Source organism: Sminthopsis crassicaudata, chromosome 3, assembly GCF_048593235.1.
Source record: "Sminthopsis crassicaudata isolate SCR6 chromosome 3, ASM4859323v1, whole genome shotgun sequence".
NCBI lineage: Eukaryota > Metazoa > Chordata > Mammalia > Dasyuromorphia > Dasyuridae > Sminthopsis > Sminthopsis crassicaudata.
The window spans coordinates 102,356,385-102,379,251 of record NC_133619.1 but is presented as its reverse complement, the minus strand read 5'-3'; positions in this window follow the sequence as shown (position 1 = coordinate 102,379,251).

The window sequence follows — 22,867 nt, the reverse complement described above, 5'->3', positions numbered from 1 at the left end:
ATAATAAATTTTAATTTTTAATCATTCTTTGAATTATAGCGATTGTTTTGGGGATTATTTCCTCTAAAATTATTGAAAATTACCTTCCTGAGGTTATGGAATATTATTGCTCGGTAAGAAATGACCAGCAGGAGGAATACAGAGAGGCTTGGAGAGACTTAAATCAACTGTTGCTGAGTGAAATGAGCAGAACCAGAAGATCACTATACACTTCAACAACAATACTGTATGAGGATGTATTCTGATGGAAGTGGAAATCTTCAACATAAAGAAGATCCAACTCACTTCCAGTTGATCAATGATGGACAGAAATAACTATACCCAGAGAAGGAACACTGGGAAGTGAATGTAAATTGTTAGCACTACTGTCTATCTACCCAGGTTACTTATACCTTCGGAATCTAATACTTAATATGCAACAAGAAAATGGTATTTACACACATATATTGTATCTAGGTTATATTGTAACACATGTAAAACGTATGGGATTACCTGCCATCGGGGGGAGGGAGTGGAGGGAGGGAGGGGATAATTTGGAAAAATGAATAAAAGAAAAAAAAATCTTAAAACCCTAAAAAAAAAAAAAAAAAGAAATAAAATTACCTTCCTGGTTATGGAATATTATTACTCTGTAAGAAATGACCAGCAGGGGGAATACAGAGAGGCTTGGAGAGACTTACATCAACTGATGCTGAGTGAAATGAGTAGAACCAGAAGATCTCTGTACACTTCAATGTTGTATGAAGATGTATTCTGATGGAAGTGGATATCTTCAACATAAAGAAGATCCAACTCACTTCCAGTTGATCAATGATGGACAGAAATAATTACACCCAGAGAAGGAACACTGGGAAGTGAATGTAAATTGTTAGCACTACTGTCTATCTACCCAGGTTACTTATGCCTTCGAAATCTAATACTTAATGTGCAACAAGAAAATGGTATTTACACACATATATTGTATCTGGGTTATATTGTAATATATGTAAAATGTATGGCAAGGGGAGGGAGTAGAGGGAGGGGGGATAATTTGGAAAAATGAATACAAGGGACAATGTTATAAAAAATTACTCATGCATATATACTGTGGAAAAAAATTCTAAAAAAGAAAAAGAAAATTACCTTCCTAAAAATTTATAAACTTTGAAGTTGATCAAGAGAATAAATGCAAAGTGTTTTAATATGCCAATTATTTCACAGCCTTCATAGGAGAACATTCTCTACTACTTTACTTAGTTACTATCTACAATTCTTTGTTAGACTCATCTCTCTTTTGTTGACTTTTATGCAGTAACTAAGGGTATTTTAACATGGCAATGATACTGGTAGCCAACATAAATATGCGATTTTCTCATTGGAGAATTCTTACCATGAACTTTCAAAACTTCCTTTCTATTAGAATTTTTGCAAAATATGACTCTAAGCACTTGGTATCAATGCTTTTCAGATAGAGAAGTATCACAGGTAATCTTTTTCTCCCTTAACTGCCATCTGTGTGATTTCCTCTGCTAACAAACCTTTTCACCTTCTTTATATTCAATGGGTAACCTGAGGGTACAGCAGCATAATACATACAATTTTCAAAATTTATATCACTTTGAGAGAAAGAGAAATTATTGTAACTCAATTCTATTGCAGAATATACAAGGAAAAAGAAGAATTGTGTTACTCAGCAAGTTTTGTTTTCATGAAAAGGCTTATTGAACAGCTAGTGAGGTAAAACCAAGGTTAAATCATTCACTGTCAGGTACCAGATGTCATAAAAGATTAGGCACAGTAGTTGAACACGAAAAACTGCTAATTTGATTTAGCATTTGTATTCCTTTTTGGTTTAAGATTCAAATATTTCCAACCCAGCAGGTATTGTACAGACAGATGCTCTATTATGAAGCTCTCTATAATTGTTAGAATGAACAGGGTAATAATATAGAGCAGTTCTGTATACTATAGAAAAGATAGGGCTTGTGAGATGCTTCTTGCTGATTGAAGTTTTCTTTTCATTTGCTCCTATGATATTTACTTTTATCTTTCTACAGAAAGACAAGTTTTTGCACCAAAGTAAAGCTATGAATTACAAGCTGTGTGACCTCATGAAACCTCCAGATTATATAACTTGTAAAGCCTACATGAATTTACAATTTTGTTCTATGGACTAATGGATTCTAACTTTGAATGAGTTCACGAAGACATAAGGTGTGTTTATTTTCTTAGATAAGGTCAACCTAAATTCAGCTTTTATAGAATTAGTTAGAATTTCCTTAAGGATTCATTTCTCCAGATTGTTTTTGAGCTTTGTTTAAATATCTCTATTTGTAGGGAGATAAATGTTTGGCCTAACACTCCAAAGGGACTTGGTCTTTACATGGGTTTCAGGATAATAAAGATAAAGATAAAGCAGGTAGAGAGAGAGAGAGAAGAAACTTAAAATTGCTGCTGCTTTATTTTTTAATTTAGATGATGAATATTATAAGAAAGATAAAGAAAGAAGGGATGAAAGGAAAGAAAGTGTAATGAAAGGAAGGACAATAATCATATCATTGAAGACCTTTTCTATAATGTTTGTCAGTGTCCCCAAAGTCAGTCTATTTTTTTCATGGAAACTATAGCATTTGTTTGAAAGTTATGCTGTGTATGTGTTTGCTTATGGATATATTCAAAATATGCCTCCCTATGACTTATAGCCATTGATAATAATTATTCTTTCTTGACTATTAAATGTAATCCTTTTCTCATGTAAAAATCCTTCAATGTTTGAAATCAAACCTCAGTACTTTAACCTAATTGCTATGTGATAGCATTGAGCCTCACCTCATTCATGTTCTTCTCCTTTGCCCTAATTTATTACATTTGTGAATAACCTTTCTATTCATTTATAGTCTTTTACTTATATTGCTTTGTTTTGAACTTAAATGTTAGACTTTACTTTTACTCTTATTTTTCATATAGTTGAAACAGCTCATTATTTTAGCCTGATGAGAATTCTAGCAAAAATGATTCTTTCAATATATTTGCTATTTCACTGAGCTACGTTTAATCTAAAAAAATGTTAATTTGCTACCTATTCCTTCATCCAAGTCACTATTTTTTTTTCTCCTATAGTAGGACCAAAGACAAGATACCTTACTAATGACTCTATTGAGGTTAGCTGCTCAGTATGATCTATCCAAATGTATTTGATGATGCTATTATTGTTTCAACATTTCTCCATATTATACATATAGATAGAAGAGATGGGGCAACTAGGTAGTGCAGTGGATAGAGCACCAGCCCTGAAGTCAGGACGACCTGAGCTCAAATTTGATCTCAGACACTTAACACTTTCCTGGCTGTGTGACCCTGAGAAAGTCACTTAACTCCAATTGCCTCAGAAAAATATAAAATAAAGATAGGAGAGACTAAAATAGTTTTCTGAAATCTAGAAATACTACATCTGTATTATTCCATTTATCTGCTACCTTAGTAACCATGTCAAAAGACTTTTTAACTATAATAAAAGTCAGCAGGGGCATGAATGTTTTAATGATCTTTGTGATAATTGAAACTCAAAATAAGTACAATTTATGTAATGTAGTTCTTTTAAAATCATGTGTTTCAATTAATGGACACTTATTTTTTCTTTATTCCACTTTCCCCCACTGGAAGATTAAGGGTGAGAGACAGGAAAAACAAAATTATTCTAATACATGTGGATAGACCAACAGAACCAATCCCACACTGACCATATCCAAAAATGTTCTCTATGTCATATATTTTAGAATAAATATTTATGCATAGATAATTTATATTATAATATATATATTATTATATTGCTAAACTACTTTACTATTGCATGTCATGCAGTTCTTTACTATTTTATGGGATGGATGAAGGGATTTTACAAAATTTTAGGAACTTTAGTGGATAGGCAAAGGGATTTTTTATAATTCCCTTCCTCCAAAAAATGGAAATGTAAAGAATACAATTCCTATGGAATTACATTTAATTAAAATCAATAAATGTTATTAAAAACCTATTCTGTGCAAGATATATTGGTATACAGAATGGGTTAGTAACCTGTGTTTTTCATATCATGGATTTTGGCAATCTAATGAAGTCTAATACTATTGCTTTTTATTAACTACACTAATAACTGATAAATTTCAGTTAGACAGATAGAGGAAAAGAAAGATGATTCTTTTTGTTACCCAGATTCATAGACCCACCTTGAAAACAATTTATAGACTCACTTGGTTAAGAATTTTTGGCATAGAGAAGAGAGTAATGACTTGTTGGGAAGATATCAGTTCAATATTTCTTTATTCCCTCCATAGTTTTTTGGCAAAGAATGGCACATAACTTCTGTATAAGAACACATTAAGACTAATCTATTAAGTGATAGAAGCTGTTCTGTCCTCCACTTGGTGCTAAGCACTGGGCAATAATTGGACCAGTTTTCTGGTTCTGTAATAAACAAAAAAAAAAAATAGCTTCATTAACTCAGTCTCCGAAAATAACAAATAATGGTTTTATATTTGAGATCATGAAGTTCATTGTGAATTATATCCTTTGGAACATCAAAATAAAAGAGTTTAGGTCAAGATGGTTAATGTACATATAACCAATATAATTTAAGTTTTTATTGTATTGATTTGTACAAAAATCTACCTTCTATAGATGAAAAAAAATTTTTTTTTTGTTTTGTTTTGTTTTTAGGGCTATCTCAGTCTGTCTCAAATATTCCAATTAGTCCTAAATATTCTTATTTTCTGTAATGGTATATATCATTCCAACCTCTGACATTGAGTTAGAAAATGGCACTCAGAGAAGACTAGAGAATCTCTTTTTAGCAATAGACATGCAAAGATAGAGTTATTTTGAACTACGATTTTTATTTAGAAAGGAAAATTGTAAATTTGTTTTTTAGTTTCCAAGTCTTATTTTGAAGTTTTTATTCAAATGTGCATTTGATCATGAAAATGTACTTTTAATAAATTAAAAAGAACAAAATTTGATTGCTAGATGAAATCAAAATAATGGCTTCTGAAGCTGCAAGTATTTCAATTTTATTATATTTGTTCTTTGCTAATGGATGTTTTGCCTTAAGACTGTTCTCTTGTTCTCAAAAAATGTAGAAAATAGATTATTATTTATTTATTTTTCTTTTTTATCTAACTCCGAAGCACCCCTGCTGAACTATGTAGTCCCCTATATTATTATAAAGAAAATAATGAGCTCTGTTCTTTCATTGCAACTCCACAGGATACTATGATATGTCTACCAAAAAAGTAAGGTGAGCAAGGAATGTCCACAATTTGTTTCTGTTTGAGGGAGCAAATAGAAAGATTAAAAGTGCAATTTTTAAAAGAAGAATAAAAATTCATTTTGTTAAAAATAAACAACTTTCATTATCCATAAATAGATTTTACTGAGCAAGGCATCTTGAAAGCTAGAGAAATAAAAAATAAAAAGAGAAATCTCTAATTGAAGTAACATAAAATGTCCTTATGTTTATGTAGCACCTTTGTTAAAAGCTCTGTAAATTTTTGATGCTTTTATTTTCATTTGGCTTTGAAGTTCCACTGAGAAATAGGAGGGGTGATTTTTCACTATATTCATTTTACAGATGAGTAAGCTCAGTTACAGAAAGGCAAGGAAAATCACCTGTCAGAGGCCAGAGAGTTAGTAGCAAATTTTGTGAGAAGTGAAATTGACTCACTATCCATTCAAGGACCTTTCTAACATATTATACACCTCCATAAAATAGGAAAAGATTACTGTTATTCTAAGAATATTTTGAAATAAAGGCAAAGATAACTAACCCTTTTGCCTTAGTTAATGGTTCTCACAAAAAAACAAAACAAAAAAACACTCAAATTATTAGTAAAATGTATAGCCAAATAAGGTGAAAATACTGTGCCATTAAGAGTCAGGATTCTTAGTTATTCCAGTTACAAGATGACCATTTTTATTTGAGGCTGTGCAGCACTTAGCTAATTGTAAAGAAGAATAGAAATTTGTGATACAGACTGAGTAGGAAGATTCAGAATATAGCTTCATCTTTACTTCCTGCTTCACATTAGGTTTTCTTTAGTGTTCACAAAATATCTCCAACTACCCTGACTACTGGGTGAATAATGTTTGGGATCAAGGAGTCCTTAGATGGTATGTTCTGTCCAAATAAATAGAATATCATTTGATACTATTCCTAAGAAGTTTCCCTGAGGTTCCTGAAGACAAGGGAACAAAAAAAAAAAAAAAAAAAAAAAAAAAAAAGAGAGAGAGAGAGAGAGAGAGAGAGAACCTGGATTACGATCTTAAAAAAATTAGAGAATTATAAAAATGTATAATGAGAATTTGTGAGAGATATTAGTCCAAACTGTTATATTGTAGATGAGGGAAGTGAGATTCAAATATGTTTATATATACCAACACATATATCTGTGTATATGTGCATGCAAATGAAAGGCACTATTAAGTAGTAGATAGAAACTAACCCCATCATCAAGAAAACTTTGGCTCAAGTACTACTTCTGATAGACTTAAGTCAGATTGTTTGACCCAGAGCTAGTTGAATGGACTCATTTTTTTTTAATGTTCTGGAAATTTTTGAATAAAAGCAATATTTTAGCAGCTGAATGGAGGTGGGATCTGAGAGAGAATATAGTAGAGATAAAAACAGTGATTAGATGGAAATTATTAAAATAATAATACCACAAAAAGATGACAAGGATGGAAAGCAGGGTATTGACCATGGGAGAGGAGGAGATGAACCATATTTTAAGGATAAATAAGTAGTATTGTTATTAAAAGGATTTGGAAAAAGATTAGATAGAGGAAGTGAAAGAATAAAAGATTAAAAATGAATCGAGGAATGAATATATTTTTAAATTTTTTTCTATTCTTTCATTATCATTTTTATTCCAGTAGTCACCTTTCTGACAACAATGTGCAATATTTAAATGAAAGATATCCCTTATTATTATTTATACTAATATTAATAACGGCTGCTCTATAGGACTACTAATAAAGAGGCTATTATCATATGAAAACTGATAATTTTTATGCTGGCTCCCCTGAGGCTCAGAAGATATTTTGTGGGTATTTACTAATCTTTATTTTATCATTCAATCCTTAAAATAATAGGGGTACTTAAATTTTTCTTTCAATGATCTGAAAAAGCTTGACTTCAATTTGTTAGGAGAGGAGAATTAAATGTAATAAACAAATAATATTTTGAATAAATGGAACTCTATGCCAAGAAGTTTTTGCTAAAATGTAAAATAATCCAGCCCTGAAACAGACATATAATTAAGCAATTTCTCACTTGAGGAAAAAATTTTCAAATGAATTTAACAGTCCCATTATGATAATCTTCCATGCATTATATATTTACAACAGTTTGCCCTTTTAGCTCTTCCTATCTTGTACTCTGAACCACCCAAGGAGAAAAGAATAATACCATGAGACTAGAAGCAAAGTCTCTTTTAGACAGTAACCACAAGTTTCTCATATTGGAATGCTTTGTCTTTATCCCGGCACAGAAGAATTTCAATATACTGAATGAATATGAAGACAAGGGTATTATACACTCTACAGATGATTCCATTTTTATTTACAAACCCAGACAGTATAAAATTTACAACTTTTTTTTTTTTGAGAAGCAAAAAGTTATACAGTTAACTTTTTACACAAAGCTCAAGTCTCAGATCCTGAAATCTCTGGCTTACCTTTAAAAGTCCACATATTTTTATAATTAGAAGGGTTATCTAATATCACTTTTTATACTTTTCATTTTATACAGCTCTGCCTAAGTATGTCTTCTCTCCACTCATTTTTTTCAGATAAAAAATTTGATATTGGCAAAAATTAACATGTTTACTCAGAATCAAAAAAGGTGAAAAATGTTTTTATCGATCATTAACTTTCTCTCTTTTAAACCATAAATCCTCATTTAAAGCCAAATAATTGAAAATATTAGGTAAAACACAAAATGACATTCAGAGAAATCTACTTTAATGGTGTTTTAAATTTTAACTGTTACATGGTTTCCTTCTTCAGTTAAAACATATTTACATATTCTGTAGATATCACAAATAAATGTAATTCTACAGAATATAATTAAAATGTAAATGTTTCTACAGGATTAGCACTTGAGAGGACTTCAGAAATAATTTAATTCAGTCCTTAATTTTACAGAAGAAAATATTGTTGCCTAGAGTGGCAAAGGAAATTAAATAAGTTGTGACAGAAGAGAAATGTTAAAGCAATTTTTTTTTTCTGAAATCAAATCCATTGTCCTTTCCATACTACTTTACTGATTTATCTATAAACAATACTTTTAAAAGATAATTTGAAAAAATATATATTTCATAATTGTTTATATAGCAATGTAGCAGAGTTACTCAAATCTATCTCATAAAACAAATTCTATAAAACATTAATACATCTTTAGATATCTAAATTTTAATTTTATAATTTACATTTTAAAATAATTAAAATATCAATTACTAGTCTGGACTAGATTTTGGAAACCTTTTTTGTAAAATAAGATATTGTGTGTGAATACATAAATGCCTTTTGAAGGTTTTAGAGACTTCTGTTTTTATTCCACAATCATCTCTTAATATATAACCCATTGGATCATTATAACATTATTGTCATTATGATTTTGAATGAATCATAATTCTGTAAGAGTAGATATAGTAGGGAGGTTTTGGGGAAAATGGTAAAGTGGGTCTGTAAATTCCAAGCTTTTTTCCACAAGCAAGATCAAATGGAGATTCAGTATGAATGCAGAACTGCAAAAATAAATAAGAGTTGGAGTAGAAGAATAATCCTCCTGGCACATTCAAGGAAGAGATATAGAAAGATCCCAAGACAAATGTTTGGCCCATTTGGGGGTATAAAACCCTTTAGGCTAGCTCTACTGAAATAATAAGCAGCAAGCAAGCCCTGGTTGGGAGGTAGCCTTGGCTATAGGTATTAGGAATTTTCACTTCACAGGTAACATAGGGACTTGTGTCCAGGAAGATTGAGGGAACCTCTACTGATGAATGATATCAGACCTGGCTGAGCTGTGAAAACTTGGGCACAGTCAAGAAGGAACCAGTATATACCTTGTGTGTGCAGAAACAGTGGTGAGGAGATAGTGCTGGTTGTAGGCACTTACAGGAGAGGTCTGAAGTTTATAGGCATTGGCTCTGCTTATTTCCTATGATATAATTTCATAAAAGTCTTCTTAGATTTCTCTGCATTCCCAATTTCAGTGTTTCTAAGCGTTGAATATTTTTTTTTGTTTCATTGATGTTTCATTTTTATATTAGTAACATTTACAAATAACTCAAACTTTCTGAGAATTATCTTGAGTAATGTAATGAAGTAAATCTAACAATACAATGACCTTCTATAAAGTGCAAGTGAACTTCCAAATCTGCATCACTTTCCACCTCTCTATTTAAAAAAATGTTAAATCAGTGTTATCTTTTACTTACTCCCATGCAACTGAAAATAAAGAAAAGAAAAAAAATTTCTTCCAACAAAAATTCATGGATAAGCAATAGCCTCATAAACTTCAATTTATTTAGGAATTACTCAAAAGATGATCAAATTGTTTTTACTTTTTATTATCCCAGTAAGTTCTGCTAAAATATTTTTGTATACATAAGGACTAAAATTTAATTTAGAGATAAAATTATAAGGCTTTGAACTATGTTTTACTTTGGAGTAGTACAAACACAGCATTTTAAAGATCTCTGAAATTAAGCAAACTTCTACTAAATAGGAAATATACTGAATATCCATTTTATAATCCCCTTCACAGTTCTATATACCTTAAGAAGCATTCAGAAAATCCTCACATTATCAGTGAAGAAAAGGGATTGAAAAAAAGCGAAAATTATTGAAAACTTCAGCTCAATGGTTTTGTTCCTGCAAGAGGTTTAAGTGGAACCGCTTAATTTTATTAATTGTTTATAATGAAAGCAGTGGAGTTTAATGAATGGCTATAGTCCCTTAGTTTTTTGAAAAGTCAGGTATAGAAGAGAAGTTTTCAGATTCATACCTCTTTTAATGTGCAATAAAATTTTAGATCATTATGACATTTTAATGAATCCTTATGTCAATAGAAGTAACTGTTACCTAATTATAATCCAGACATGTCTTGGTGGTCTGCTGGCCATGCCATAGACTCAGTTGAATAATCAGGTGTTCGATTTCTGCTTGGAAAAAATGTACTTATGAAGTTTAAGTAATGTGTGCAAAGTACTGAGGTGGTCAGTTATTGTTATGAACTGCTCCCTTGAACTAGATAGAAAATTCTATTAGTTCATTCTTTCCCACCTTTTTTTATGACATAATTTTAGAAAGAATTTTAACCTACTAAAAATCCCAGTTTTTTATATGGGAATTGTTGACTGGATGGAAGAGACATGTTCCATTCAGCATATCAAATCAATCAATCAATCAATCTATCCATGTATTATTTTGGAAAATGTATAAGAACTTTTTTTTAAATTTTAATTTATTTCAAACTCAGTCTATAATTCCAATTAAGATCTTTGGAGAATTTAGTTCTAATATTTATCAATTGTTGGGGGCTGCTTATACCATATATTAGTCAATCATTTCAGTTTTGTGCAATATGCAAATTTATACACACATTCAAAAAAGCATAGATACAAATATGTATATGTGTGTATACCTATATTTACCTATATATTTATATCTACATACATATGTACATTTAATCTATTCCTTTCTTTCAATGAGGAGTAGACAAACTACATACTGAAAGCCAGATTTTGTTGCCCCTGTTCTGGCTCATTAATAAAGATGATGAACAGAACTATTAAAGGACAGATATCTGGTGAATATTAATAAACAGCTTTCAAGATAACATCACCACTATTGGAGCCAAATTGTTCAGTCATCTACTACCTCAGTCATTGTTTCTAGTCTTCATTCTTGCTATGAGGGTATTATTAAAACTTTGTAAAATATCAGATATATTGTAGTGTCCTTCTGAAAGTCCCCATTCGGGCACCAAAATGTAATGTCTGAATTAGCTTTCTGGAGGATCTCAAGACAAGTCTTGATCTTAATTTAAGATTGAAGGGGGCAGGAGGGCCACCAGGATGGTGGTTAGAGATGGAGTCTCCCATTTCCAGTTCTCTCAGCCTTTGAATTGTATGATTACATCATTACAGCACACTATGTGCCAACTAGAGCACCATTATTTCATCAATCACACTGAGTAAATACTAACTATAAGAACCCTATAAACTGTAAGTATCCCTTGCTTCAAGTAGAACACAGGTGGTCACACCCTCCCTGACTTCTGAGGAAAGGAGGTGAGAACATTAAAGCGAAATGGGCAGCCAAACCAGACATTGAGCAGTTTTCCTCCAAGCTGAAGGGTTTTATACCTTACCTAGTGTTTCCCCAGTATCTGTGGCCCTCTACAGTGTGTGATGATGATGAGGATGAAGATGATAGTATTCACAAAAGCATATTAATTTTGTTTGGAAGCTTTACCTTTTGAGTTGCAGGTATAGTTGCATTATGTAACATGTTATGTCATATGATATGTCATACTATATCATATCACTTATCTCTTTACGTGATACTAGATTAAAAAGTATCTGAGTGTGATGATAAAACATAATACTGAGATGTAATATAGGCTTGAGACCATATGTCATTTTTATGTTACAATATTTTAACACATAGTTAATCATATAAAGCACAATTCAGAAATTTTTTGGAATGTAAGTATAATAAAAAATCATCACAGATATTTAAAGCTGGAAGAAACTTTAAAGTTCAACTTAAATAACCTTTAGGTCAATAAGGATTCCCTCTATAAAACCCATTTTTCACTTGAAAACTTCTAGTGAGGAAGAATCAATATGTCATATAGCATTACATTCAACTTTAGCCTAACTGTAATCATTAAAATGTGATGCTCACAAATAGGCTCATCTTTGCAATATTTCCCCGTGCTTCTCTGTCTTGACTGTTCTACTCTTTATCATGTTAGCTGTCTTCTTACTTGTTGCAAAGCTTGTCTTTCTGAGTCTGGAATATCATTCTGCCAGGCCAAGGTCTCAATAGATAATATCTTATTTCCTCTCTACACTCAGCCACCATGCTCCAATGAGTATCTTCTTCTACCACTGCTCTTTGTTTGGTGTATTTATTATGAATTTCCTTTATTTGCCATCTTCCCCATCTTAGAATATAATCTTCTTGATGGCAGGAAATGTCTTTCTTTTGCATCTATTTGTATCCTCAGAGATTGGTTCAAAGTATACACTCAATATATGTTTGATTTTTACCAGCTGCCATTTGTAGTCAAGCAAGATAAATCAAATATTTTTCCATGAAACAGATTTACAAATACTTGAAGAGTTTGGGATGATATTTTCTAAAAACAAAACAAAACAACAAAAATCCTTTATTTTTCTAACTGCTAGTTGAATTTTACTTTTTTTTCAATTATTTAAAATTTTCATGCTGAAAAACAGGCTTCACTAAACTGCCAAAGGACTATCTCTCTCTCTAGGACTCTTTCTCTCTCTCTCTCTCTCTCTCTCTCTCTCTCTCTCTCTCTCTCTCTCTCTCTCTCTCTCTCTCTCTCTCTCTCACACACACACACACACACACACACACTCAGTTGAGCATAGAAATCAGTTTTGTCCAATGAAGAGATTAAAAATGGGATAAGAAATATGGAAGATGATAAAAGGCTGAGTGGATTAATGAAGGCAGAATCAAATGGATTAATGAAGGCAGAATCAAACTTTTTTAGGAAAGAATAAAAAGAGAGAGAAGAAAATGGAATGAAGGAAAATACACAGTAATTTAAAAAGTGAATATTAATAGGATAAACTCACCCATATAACAGAAAAAGCAGGATTGATTAGAAACCAAAATCCAAGAATATGTTTTGTTTGTTTGTTTTTTATAAGAGACATACTTGAAACAGAAACATAGAGTGAAAATAAAATGTTGAAGCAAAATTTATTATCTATCACATGAATGAAAGAAGGCAAGGATGGCAATTATGATCTCAGATCAAGCAAAAGTAAAAGTAGACCTAGTCAAAAGAGATAATTAGGGAAACCAGTAATAAAAGATATCATGGAAAATAAAGATGCATTTACATGTATATATATATATACATATATGATGTATATATTATCTATATATTTAAATATATAAATATATGTAAAATATATAATAATAAAGAAAATAAAAGCCCTTGTTTCTTAAAAATATAGAAAACAGTGTCAAATTAATTTTAAAAATGAGCAATTTGCCAATTAATAAATGATAAAGTAACATGAAGGTAGTTTACAGAAGAAGAACTCCAATCTATCTATAATCATATAAAAATAGAACAAATCACTATTGATTAGAGATTGCAAATCACTATTGATTAGAGAAATGCAAATTAAAACAACTCTGAGTTACCAACACACAAATCAAAAATGATAATTTCTGAGAGATTTGAGAGAACTATCAAAACAAACTGGTGGTGGAGATGTGGACTGAAGAATAATTTGCAACTATACCCAAAGGACTATATAAGTGAATAATCTTTGAACTAGCAGTATCATTATTAGGTTTAAACTCCAAAGAAAACAAAATCAAACGACATATTTGTAATTTTTTAAAGCAGTTATTTTTTGTGTGGCAAAGAATTGAAAATTGAAGAGATTATCATCAGTTGGGAGAATGGCTGAAGATTTATGAATTATTAAAGAAAACTCTTTTGTTAGTGTTCCAAATCACTACTGATCAGAGAAATGCAAATTAAGACAACTCTGAGATACCACTATATACCTGTCAGATTGGCTAAGATGACAGGAACAAATAATGATGAATGTTGGAGGGGATGTGGGAAAACTGGGACACTGATACATTGTTGGTGGAGTTGTGAAAGAATCCAGCCATTCTGGAGAGCAATTTGGAACTTTGCCCAAAAAGTTATCAAACTGTGTATACCCTTTGATCCAGCATTGCTGCTATTTGGCTTATATCCCAAAGAAATACTAAAGAGCAGAAAGGGACCTGTATGTGCCAAAATGTTTGTGGCAGCTCTTTTTGTAATAGCTAGAAACTGGAAGATGAATGGATGTGCATCAATTGGAGAATGGTTGGGTAAATTATGGTATATAAATGTTATGGAATATTATTGTTCTGTAAGAAATGACCAACAGGATTAATTTTAATGGATATATCTTTAAATATTATAATTTAGCCATTTTCCATCTTTTATTTGCAAAGGTAATTTTCTAAATCCAAGCATTAGGTTTGGTTATATTTATTAAATTAAATAAATCAGTTCAAATCTGGCCTCACACAAACAGCTGTGTAACCCTAAACAAGTCAATTAATCTAGATCACCTCAGTTTCCTCATTTGTAAAATCAGCTGGAGAAGTAAATGACACACAATCCTAATATCTTTCTTTGCAAAGAAAGCCCTAAATGGGATCACAAGGAGCTGGACATGACTAAAGTTAATTGAAAAAATTAGATTTATTGATTTATCTTTTTTTTTTTTTTTTTTTTAATTCTGTTATCCTCCTGGCTTTATGTCGGATCTCAAGTCAAAAAGTAATGTCTTTTCTCCATCACACCATACCAAACATCTGATAAAAAATTAAACAATGTAGAGCTAAAGCTATAGATTATTGGCATAATTCAGCAGATACCTTTCTCCAAGTTGACTTTTTTAAGGTTAGGCATTCATCTAAGTCCATATTCACCTAACCTGTCTGTAACCTTGTCCATATGACATTGTCTTACCTACAAGATGAAGAGAGATTTAAAAATCTGAAATAACCTTCCCCAATAGCAGAAATTAAGCTTTTTCAATGATTTGTAATGGTTATCCTTTGTTCTTCTATTCTGAAGAGAGAAGCATTTTAGAGTTCAAGTTCCTTAGTATCCCTGTAACTTTTCCTGTAAATGTAGTAAGCATTAATATAGGATTTCATTCTGAGTTTTAAAACTTAAACTTATTTAGCTAAGTGCAATTCTCTTATTCCACTAAAAAAGATCAAAAATATTCTTCATGCATATCTTTCATTTCATTACACTTTTTTTTCCTTTTTTTTCTTTCTTTTTTTTTTTTCTTTTTCTTTCTTTTTCTTTTTTTTTTTCTTTTTGGCAAGTATCAATTGCAATGCTAATCATTTTGTAAAGTGTCCTTCATTTGAATATGGTATCAATATAATTTTCATGTATGTAATCCCAAACATTTGGAATACAATTTCTTCATGTTTTCATTTAAGTTTTAATTATTATTTTGACTTATTTAATTTATATTTATATTAATGTTTATGTGTACTGTCTACAATTGACTGATGTTATATCATTTTCACCTTGGAGCAGGTGTTCTGATCTTATTACCTATTTCAAATTGAGTAAAAATACATTTTAAAAAGAAAATTCTACCATTGCCACTTTAGGGCCTAAGGCATGTAAGCTATAGACTTGCTCATAAAATCTAGTAAAGAAATGGAGAATGTCCTGTAAATCAGTTTTAAGGTCATCTTCCTTATCCTTGATGACAGGAATTGCTCTTGGCTCTAAGATCCCTGCAAGCAGATGTGCTAGTAATTTCCCAAGCTTGTTGCCTGACAATGCATTTACTTTAAAGACTTGTGTCTTTCACTCATCTCCCAAAGTATCAAGTCTGATAAGTTTCAACCTTTACAAGTCTTTTCAATTTCTGCCATTCCTACATTTTTTCTCTCAGAGGAATTGATTTCAATTTAAAAAAAAAAAAACTATTCTCTTTACTATTTTTAGTGCTAATCCGTGTACTGAAATTGATTTGTACAGATTCTAACATAGTGCTATAAATATGAGTTACTGAATGATATTTGATAATGACACTGTTGATGAGATATTAAAAAACTGTCTAGATTACTGTTGTCTAATACAACTGTCAATCTTGAGGAAGGAGGCTAAAAAGTAGGGAATATGTTAGTTTCATGGCTGTCTAAATCAAGGACAGGGAATTTAATAACAATTTATAATTCAATAAGAATAGGGAGCATATACTCATATATTTCAGTGCATACATAGTATTATTGCTAGTTATAATTGTTAACAATAAATAATATTCATATAGGGCTTTAAGGTTTGCATAATAATTTACATATATCTTATTTGATCTTCTAATAATCCCAGGAGAAAACTGCTATTAGTACATTCATTTTACCCATGAGGCAACTGAGTAAGGTTAAGTGATTTGTACTTGTGTCTAACACATTGCTAGTAAGTTGGCTATGGCAGGCTATGGCAGGCTTTTCACTTATTACTTCTTGATTCCAAAACCAGTTTTCTATTTATCATGTCATCTACCTGTTCAGAGGAATGAAATAATTGTTCTGTCCCTCCTCGACCTTACTGGGAAAAAAGTTATTATAATATCATAGGTTTAGTAATAGAAGAGTACTCAGGTGTATTTTAATACAATTCTTTCATTTTTAATTGGGGAAATTTAGACCTAGAGAGATTCAGTGACATTACAAGATCATAGAAATGGCTATTAATAGACTCAAAATCTGTCCCTTGGTCCTTTTCTCTCCATACCAGCAATCTATCCACTCACCTCAACTACAGATTATCATGTTACATATTCAGTGTCATAATAAAATAGTAAAATCATAAAAATCATTTTGTAATCTAGTGCCTTATTTTCCTTCTATATACCCATTAAAATTTTCATCACATAAGTAATTCTTAGTACTGTTAAACATTTTTTGAGATTATGGAAATGGGGTGAGTAGGTCATGTGTCTCCTAGGTAGATCAAGTCCAAGAATACCTAGGTATGAGGGATTATTTGCAAATAAAATCAAGAGAGCAGGTTTTCTGAGTGAGGAAACATAAACACCTTTACTAAGACTTACAGAGTTAGATATTTCATAGTGAGAAGAAAAGGAAAGGAATGAATGAGTTATTTTCTGCTTCTTCCCAAATAGCTTCCCTGGTAAACTCCAAGACACCAGTTTTCCTTGCCTGCATTATAGTAATGCCTATGCTATTAAAAAAAATCTAAATAGATACTTATGCTACATAAATAAGAAATTATTAAATGTAGCCATGAACAGACTTTCTAACCTCCTCTCCTCTTTTTACCTTCTTAGCAAGCTGTTCTTTCATATTAGAATATGTTAATTCCTCATTAATTTAAGCCTCATCATTGCCCACTAGCCAGCTTTAGCTGGTTTTATTTCAAGATTTTCCCCAAAATGTTTTCTCACATTAATGAGTAATGTCTCACAAGGATAACTCTGTCCTTGTGCAAGAAAGATGGGACAAGACCAAAGTACAGAAATAACCACAACCCTGCCTAAGGCATAGAGATTTAAGTAAGGAAGGAATAGCAATAACAAACTCTTGTGAGGATTGGGTCCAGCTGATGCAGAACTCCTGAAATACTAACAATTTAATTGAATTATACCATTTTTTGTGGCCAAAATGAAATTGACTTTGCAAAAAAAAGGATTAAATCTTGGTTCTTATATTAATGTGATATTATGTGTTGTAAATCAAAGTAATCTAAGTAATACTATAATAATTCTTGGTATGTACCTTTTGTGTGTCTTTATTTATTAAAGTTATTTCAGGGCTTGTTTCTCATGATTGCTGCTATACAAGTATCATATTATGACCTTTCCTCTGGAATGGGTAATACAGGAATCTGTCACTAGTCACATCTTTGATAATTGACAACAAGTTAACATTGTCATCAAAGGAGACTTTTTATTCTTGTTAGGAAGTGGGAAAAAGCAGAGGCTTTTGATTCACAGATAGAGGGGCCTCACAGGGAAAGATAATGTAAAATTCATGTTTAATGTAACTTTTGTGTTTAATTTTTTAATAGATTTGTGGCTTCATTAGTATAGGCAATTACCCTTGAGGAATCTTCCACTTTATCTCAAAGAATCATCAGTATCATGTATGATGGCTAAGGCCATAAAGCAATGTGGCCATTTAAGCTAAGGATGGGTTGGGTTTGTCATTTTGTAACATAACAGAAATAGTAAACAATTCAAATGAATTATTAAAATTAGATTGGTTTTAAAATAATTATTCCATTATGTGCTTTTTGGAATTATCTAGAGGAACAAGGGAGAGTAATTTACAGACCCAAAAACCTAGACTGATGAAAGGGGGGAGGGGTTGGAAGTAAAGCCTAGTTAGTAAAGTTGAGGGTAGAGATAAAGGGCACTGGAACCACAATTCCAGTGGTCAGAAATCCTTGACATAAATGGCGTAAGGATGCCATGTTTAGGACCTCTGTGAAGAGTGGACTCCAGTTTGGCTCTTTTTATAATAGGGAAGCTTTGGACAATCTGAAGGGGCTTTTGGGTGGAGTCCCAAGTTGGCTTCTGGTTTGAGTTTCAGCCAAGGTTAGAATTTGAATAGAATTCAATGGGTTTTTAGATAAGGATGAAACTGTTTGTGCTTGGGCTGGAGTCCCTTCCTTGAGGCTGAGTCCAAGGAGGTTTTAAGAGTTTTGGGGTTTCCTCATCAAGGTGGCTATGTTACAAATACTTCATGGAAATTCTTTAGAGATTTATGAAAGAAAGTGGCATGTGAGATCTAAGAAATGAGTTCATTAGAAAGAAACAAAAAGGAATAACACTCTTAGTGGAGGTTTTATTTGAACTAAAGAATGCAAAAGAGTTCAACAAACACAGATGGGGAGAATTAATAGTGACTGCATTTTCAGAAGAAAAAGGCTTAATCTAATTTTTCTCCTGAAAATGCAGTTCAATTTGTTATCAAAAATTACCTTCAAGAGACAGAACTTTTTTTTTTTTTTTTTTTTTTCCCTTAATTAGGATTTTAGAAGAAGGGAAATGCTCTGGATCTCCCCAAATTATTGGTTATTAAAATCATTTATCTGAAATGAAAATGTATTTTCTTAAAATGGATCATGTTTAGAAGATTTTGGTTATAGCTTTTTATCTTTCCAATTTGCAATATTCCAGCTTTTAATTGTTTTCACTTTTATGACCTGTTAACTTTAATTGGTCTATCAGTTTCCCTTTATTGTGAATATCAAATACAGAGAGTGATCTATTCTCATTAAACCCTTTTTTCCTCATGTACACAAATTAAAAACAAAACAAAAGAAAACAAAACCCTTCATTTAAAACTAATTTCTTAGAAGGAAATAGGTGTATTCTATTTTTAAAAAATGAGTAATCAGTCAATAAACATTATTATGTGCCTACTATATGCCAGCCTTTGTGCTAAGTGCTATAATATATGCTTTATGTCATACATTTCAAAATTCCCTTTATTAAAACCAATTTCTGGATAATAGAGCCTACCCTTTTATTTTCCAAGTCACCAATGGAATGAAGCAGGACTGTGTGCTTGCCCCCATTCTTTTTAGCATGGTGTTTGCAAAAATGCTGTCAGAAGCCTTTAATGAAGAAGAAAACAATATTAAGGACAGTTATCTCATTAATGGTAAATTATTTATTTTAAAAAGCTACAAACCAAGATTAAAGTAGGAGGACAGCTGGTATGTGGTTTTTCTAATCTGTTGCTGTTAGTAGGTGATTCAAGTTAATGAAATTCCAGCATTGTAACTTTTAAGAAACACACTTTATATTTATATTTATTCTGTCCAAAATAGAGTAAGACACATATTGTTCTTTTCCTATGTTAATTATTCACATCTCCTGGATAATTAAAGTGAAAAAAGGAGGAAAACAGAGAAGAAAAAAAGAAAAGAGGGAAAACCAGGTCATTTTACTTACCATTAAAAAGCAGAAAGCCAAGGACAAAGGAATAATCCCTGCACCTGACTTTACTAAATCATTTTGGCAAGTTGGCAAATGGGTTCATTTAATTAGCAGAATTTTTTGGGAGAGATCCTTCACAGAGTTAATGTTACTTTGAGTACACATAAAATATAAGAATTATTTCCTGAAATATCTATATCTAAATGTTCCACCTATATTGTTAATTGTAGAGAGCTGGAACTTAATCCTAGGACTGGCAGTCTCTTCTGATCTGTTTTCTGTTACCCCAGTTATTTCATAGCATATATACATAACAGACTAGTAAATTTCCTAAAATCTGTCAAGCATACAGCAATAGTTTTATTAACTTTACATATTATCTGATATAGAAGAGTTCTAAAAGCTAGAGATTAGAAATTTTATTAACTTTACATAACATCTGAGAAGAGTGGAATTAATGAGATAATGGTTCTCTAGTTCACTTTATACTTAGTACTTAGTGTGGTGATGTAATAGTTCTCTAGTTCACATATATTCAATATACTGTAATGATATAATTATAATAGGGTATTTAAACTAAAGTCAAATTCAGATTCAGGTGGAGACTAGTTGAGACTGACTGACTGTCAGACTGCTGGAGGAGACTGAGTCAGACTGAGACTGGGTCAGACTATGACAGACACAGACTGTGTAAGAGACAATAAAGACTTTGGACTCTATTCTTGTCCATTCTCATGGTATCTATCCTGCTGAGAACAAGGCCCTTCTGGAGGACCTCCAGAAAGTTAGTCTGAACATTACAGTTAATCATATTTAAAGTCAATTTCTTAGGTGTGTTTAGTTCTATCTAAATAACAAATTTATTTTTCTTTGATGTTTGTCTCCTTTCTTGCTTTTAAAATGGCAATTATAATTTATGCAACATCTTGGACTTTCAAATAATTTGGAAATATTATTAGCCTGTTATTTATTTGCTCTTTCCCGCTCAATATAGTTGATAAACAAATTTAGACAAGTTGAATTCTGTGACTTTACAGCCAGATAACAATTCATATTGAGCAATACATATATCTGGGTACATTTAAATTATATTTTGTATATTATGCTTATTATATCCATGAAATAGCTACATGGAGAAAGTTGCATGGATGCCCATGAAGGACCAGTAAATTTGAATACAATTCCTCCCAAAATTAAAAAGATGTAATTAAAATTCAATGAACATTGCAGTTTGAATTCTCAGAAATTTTTTTTTCCATTCACCTTATTTGGAAAAGACTATCTGAATTCATAACAGAAGAAAACCAGTCTAATGAAACAGTTTAAGTAGTTCATTAAAATTGCTTTTTCCTCCTCAAAAATATTGATATTTGCACTACTTATAAAGTTCATCACAAATTTAATCAATAATGTTTCCTTTTGACACATTAAAAATTATAAACCTGCATCTAGGTCAGAGAAGACACAATGACTTTTGGAGAAATTATTGTTTCAGGGTAGTCATTTGTAATCTTTTCCATTGTAGTACCATTCTGATGGCTCATCAGAATATCTCATTTAGATAAGACCTGGTTCTTAAAACCTTTTATCAGTAAAGGAAAAAGCAAGGCCTTGCCATAATTTTGAGTCCTGGATTTAAATCAAACTATTGTGCCTGTCCAATGAAAACCAATATAACCAAATTTAGAAAGCATTGTCACTAAAAATGGGTTATGACTTTTACCTTCTCTATAAGGTAAGAAAAAGTACTACCATAGGATGGGATATAGGATATGATCTGTTTCAGTATAGAGAAGTTACACTCTTATCAATAAAGCTCCTAATCTTTTGAAAAAAATGAATTGAAGTTTGTTTGGGAAAATTTTAAGAGTTTTCTTTATATTACTTACTCTGTTTAGTCCTTGGGAAAATACATTGTAATTATTATAAACAAAAAAAAATTCTGCTTCTGAATTGCAATGATAGAAAAAATAATTTTAAGATAAAATATATTTTATCATATAAATATATATGTATAAATTATATATTATCATAACATATACTGTAGCTACATTTATGAATAATGTTCAGAGGGGCATCAGAATATAACTTTAGAAAAGTCTATTAAAATAATATTATATGTGTATACATATATAAATTATGATTTTAAAAGATTTTTTTAAATTAGTGAATAAATACAAAATACTGTTGCACATTGAAAGCCTTTCATAACCTAAGCCACTCCTAATTTTTATTCTTCTTACTCTTTAATTCACACTCATTTATGTCGTGACACTAGCCCCTCAAATGTTCCATAAACAAATCACTCCATTTCAGTGCTAGGAATTTTCTCTGGCTCTCGTCCTTCTCTGGTATGTTCTCCCTTCAGGGTAATTATGGCATCAATCACATATGAGCTTAATATGCTATATTCTTAACCTTGAAGAGAAAAATTCTATATATTTTAAAAGGTATCACAGTCTACTAGAGAATTAGTTGCAATTTAGTCACCTGTAATGTGATCTCTTTTAAAAAGCATATTAAAATAGAGTTAATGGAAATCATTATAGACTACATTTAAAATGTAAGATTCTCTACTTTGAATTTAAACTGTTACTGTTTTAAATAATTTTGAAAGTATTTTTTGCCTTACAAAAACATGCATTTCTAAATTATTACATTCAAAATTGAGGCTCCATCCACCATCATTTACTGTTCTTCAGTTCTAAATTCTTTAAATATAGTTCATATTACTAGTCTCCATCCTCTCTCTTTGAACTATTTTAATTTTGATTCAGACAAAGCTGTTTTACTTAAACTTATCTCATTATAACTTTAATTAGCATTGATCTTTTCAACTCCTGAACTATCCTTGTCATCTTACATTTGACAGATGTATTTTACACTATGGACATCAATGTCCACAGAGGCCATTCTAAATCCTTTTCAACTACTCCTTGACAACAATAACAACAACAATAACAAATATTTCTATTTTTTGCATTCTCCCTATAAACTGACAACAGATATTTTCTAGAGCTTGTTGCAGTAGCCCTTCTTTATGTCTTAGCAATTTTACTCTAATAGTTTAAAAATAATCCGTGGAATGATATTTTAGATTTCCC